Source organism: Monopterus albus, unplaced genomic scaffold (assembly GCF_001952655.1).
Source record: "Monopterus albus unplaced genomic scaffold, M_albus_1.0 scaffold27.1, whole genome shotgun sequence".
NCBI classification, from domain to species: domain Eukaryota; kingdom Metazoa; phylum Chordata; class Actinopteri; order Synbranchiformes; family Synbranchidae; genus Monopterus; species Monopterus albus.
Window position 1 is genome coordinate 2024710 of NW_018127907.1, and position 4368 is coordinate 2029077.

General features: G+C 41.0%; 1 protein-coding gene and 1 long non-coding RNA gene across 2 annotated transcripts in view; one reads left to right on the forward strand and one right to left on the reverse strand.

The window, feature by feature from the left end:
- The window catches only part of aff2 (AF4/FMR2 family, member 2), a 159342-nt gene that overhangs the window by 117924 nt on the left and 37050 nt on the right, over positions 1–4368 (reverse strand). The gene's annotated exons all lie outside the window — the stretch shown is intronic.
- Positions 574–1759, forward strand: LOC109957563 (uncharacterized). The gene is made up of 3 exons (XR_002274567.1): positions 574–622; positions 915–949; positions 1404–1759. It is a non-coding gene; the product is annotated as an uncharacterized LOC109957563 (long non-coding RNA).

The window sequence follows — 4368 nt, forward strand, 5'->3', positions numbered from 1 at the left end:
ACTGTGTTGAAGCTGTAGTCAGTGAGGAGTATCCTGATGTAAGAGTCTCCATTTTCCAGGTGAGAAAGGGAATAGTGGAGGGTTAAGGTCAGTGACTTCACTTCTGTTCTCGTGAAATTGACAGTTTGGTGGAGGCATACAGCACAACTGCAAAGTGGCAATGCAAGTTGTTTTGTTTTTCTTTTTAGCTGGAGGGCATGTAACCATGTTTCTGAGGTTGGAACTGCTGTGCGCAGTTATGTAGGCAAAAGTAGCTGCTGGGTGGTCAAAACATCTGCTGCCTGCTTCTTAAACTTTTGTATTTCTACAGACATTATAAGCAAAAGACAGTGTGTGATGAAGGATTTTGAGTTGTTTAAAAGGCACCTTTAATGGAGCTGTTGTTATGGTTTGTGGACTTGCTTCCTGTTTTGTGCTTTTATTTTAGTTTGATTTCCTGGTTTTGTGTCACCTCACCTGCCCCAGCTTTACCCCAGTTCATAATTACTGTTCATTGTTTCCACCTGCTGCTCATTATCCTCTGGTCTCCTGCCCATATATTCCCCTCCTTTCCCTTAGCCTCTTGCTGGTTCCTTCTGCTTCCTATCTCTGTTCACCACACCCTGCCAGCTCGCATATTTCAGTAAGTCTGTATCCCTCTTCTATTTGTTCCTGTCTTGGATTCCTTTGGTCAGTTTCTCTGAGTTTTTTGATTTACCTGTATTAAGGATTCTTGGTTTGTTTCTTCAGTTTTTGAGTTTCTTTTTCCTTGCTCCCTGACTGAACTGTTTTTTGTTGTTGGCCTTAGTCGATGTTTTGTTTCACTTTGTCAGGTTGAGCCCTTGTATCTTATTCCCCCCCCCCCCTTCTTTTTTTCTCTCCCCTTATTATTAAAATTCCGCTTGAACCTTCCCTCGGCTTGTGTGTCTGCATAGTTGGGTCCTTCTGTGCATCAGACTTAACAGCTGTGGTGAGTAATGAAAATAATGTGTAATGTAACATTACTTTTGCTGCTGAGTAAATGGTAAAATGTAATGAGTACATACCCAACACCACTTTTACAATACTGTATATTAAAGTAAGATGGATGGCTTTAAAGAAATGTTGATTCCACCAACTGCAAAACATTGTGACTTTGGAGGGGTAGATAATCTTGACAACTGATTGAGTGTCAGTTATAGTAAACGACCATTTCTTCAGTGCCTCTGCAACATGGATAACAGCAGAATACTGTACCAGTATCTTAACAGCATGAAAAATGCATTTGTGCCTGTGTATTAAATTTTTTTCTCTTTGCCTAGTCATTGCTTGACGGAGGAACACTGTACATACTGAGAGCCACTGTACCACAGTCAAATTCCTGGTGTGTCCAACACACCTGGTCAATAAAGCTGATTCTAAATTATGCACCTCTATCATTGTAGGTACTCTAACATGATGGCTTTTGGAGCTCAGTGAAACAAAGGATTAAAGAGACGAGTGAGACGCTGAAGTGTGTGATTCAATGAAAACCAGCCACTCAGGCCTGTTTCGGAGTGCAAACACTTAGGAGTAGAATCACTGTCGGAGCAAACAGACCTGAGTGACTCTGGAGGCCATTCTCACGCCATCTCTTCTCACTCCAGCTGTTTATCCATAGTAAACATCTGAAGTAGTCTCCTGCTCTTTGTACAGCAATCACATTTGTGACAATATGGCCTTTTTTTTAATGTAACAATTGAAATTATTTAATTTTTAGGTATTCCATGTATGAGATTTTTCACTTTTCCTGTTTTACGAGGCTGAGCAATAATTTCAAAAAGTCTGATTCTTAGTGAAGCTTTTTTAAGCTTGTTCCAGTTGCACGGTGGTGACGATGACCTACTGTTCTTTCATTGTGCACGAGGAACATCGTCAAAGACATGTTATAATTCACAGTTGAAAGTGTGAAGATTCATACTGTTTTCATTAATAATAGAACACGTACTTCCATTTATTAATTAGGTGCTGCTGAATAATGACCAGATGAAAGGTAGGAAAGGATTTTCACAAGTAAAAGAAAAAATTAAGTTGAAGTGGAACAATAACTGACTAGTTTACTGTTGTATTACTGTGACAGTGCCAATGTCATTTTCACTTGAAGCTGAGTAATCTGTCTGGGTGCAACTAATAATTTTGGATTTAAGCATAATTTTAGTTTGCATGTCTTATCACCCTCTCTGCTACTTTTGTCCATCCATTGAGGGGGTGGGTGCGGGGAGCCAATCCCACCTGACATTGGGCCAGTCTATCAAAGGGCTGACGTATAGGCAAACCACACACACTCCTACGGGCAATTTAAAGACACCAATCAACCCAAGCTGCATGTCTTTGGTGTGCGGGCGACAATGCAGAGAGAACCCACACCCGCACAGGGAGAACATGTAAACTCAACACAAAGGTGCCAGGCAGGCCAACTCAAACCCGGGACCTTCTTCCTGCGAGGCAACTGTGATAACCCCCGTGCTGCCTGATGCCTTTATAGCTACACAAAGGTATCATTTCCAGGCATCTAAGGTGAATGTACCTATGAGACCACACAAGCTCTACTGAGATTGTTGGCTTTCAAACAGGAACAGCTCAGTTAAAATGTCTGTACACTAAAATATGATAAAAATAAACAGTTACACAGTACCCTTCTGGCTGACAAAGTCACACTACCTTCACTTAAAAAGGCCCTTCCGCCACTAATTTCTATTGTGTATATAAACATTTACTGTTTCTAGCTTTTCAACTGTAAGGATTCACTGCCTGTCTTGATTTACTATATCTAATTATAAATTCAGTATCTTTTGGCTTTGGACTGTTGGTGTGTTATACATTTCTTACTATTTTGAAAACAGGAAATTAATAAAAGTAATGGACTCCATTGCATCTTGTGCCTTCATCTTGATTTACTCACAGACTGTCAGTGAACTCTTACACCCAGCAGTACTAGTGTTTTGGCGCTACACAGGACTGCTTCCCATCATCAGATTTCAAGACTTTGTTTCTTCTCTGCCTTTGAAGTGTAACTCTCCATTCTGCCTGAAGGGTGTGTTCATGTGGCAGCGAGCCACCTCCACCCCACAAAAACAAGCATGACATGAATCACTGGGGGGAAAAATGAATGTGCGGTGGCAACGATGACGCTGTACTCCAGCAGTAACATTCAAATGTGTCATGGCAATTATTTTAGAGAAATGTGCTGATGCTAAAAGGCTATGGGTCATTTCTCCAGCTGCCAACACACAAGATCATAAGTGATTATGTGAAGCGATACCTGATAGCTCACTGTTTACTTTTGAAAGGAAAACTGAGTCATTCTTTATACTGGCTTTCACCTGATAATGAGGGGTTAATATTTAACACATAAAAAGCAGCTCCGCACACACATCCATAGTTAATCTGCAGACTATTAGCTGATGAAAAAGAATTAGCGCTGGGTAAATTAGTTAATTAGATAATGAATGAACACACTTAACTACATCATGTATTGTGTGAAATCAGAGCAGGGGAGAGAGAGAGGCAGTAAATGATCGGATAACAGGTTAGAGAAATAAGGACAAAAGATGGAAGGGGGCACAATATGGGAAATATGGAGAGAAAGAGTCAGACTGAGGCATCTGGTGACGCTAATGTTTGTCTCTGAGGACTCAGAGCCGAGTTCTGGAGACATAGGCTGCAAAAAACCAACACACATACACACACACGAACAAATACCTCCTAATGAGTGTTTCTGAGGAAGACAGTGAGGGATACTGTGTGTGTGTGTGTGTGTTATTACTCATGTTATGGAGATGTAAATCTGTTTACATTGTCACACTGTGGGGACTCAACATCCTTATGGAGCCAAAAAGCAAGTCCCCTAAATGTAAATATTGACATTTTAGAGTGATGCCTGGGCTTAAGGTTAGGGTGAGAACTAGGGTTAGGCAAATAGCAGTTATGGTTAAGGTTAGGGCAAGTCCACAGGAAATGAATTTAAGTCAATGTAATGGCCCCTGAAGTGATGGAATCATGACGCATGTACATTTTTCTATGGGTGAATGGACAAATCTTTGTTCCATGCCATGTTATGATGACATGAATGGCCTTTTCAGGGTTAAAACTTGGTTTTAAGGTTAAGAGTAGATTTAGGCTTTGGTTAGAGTAAGGATATGGGTTGGGCATTTAGTTGCAATGGTTCAAGTTAGGTTAGGGGCCAGGGAATGCATAATGTTATGAATGATAAGAAAACAATGTTAGACAGGCAGTTTATCATAAGGGCAGGAACAGACAGAGAAAGATTAGAGCCCATCCCCGTTTTCAAGAACATAAACACTGTGTGTGTGTGTGTGTGTGTGTGTGTGTGTGAGTGTCTTCCAGAAGAGGGCCCCGCGGGGGGAGAGG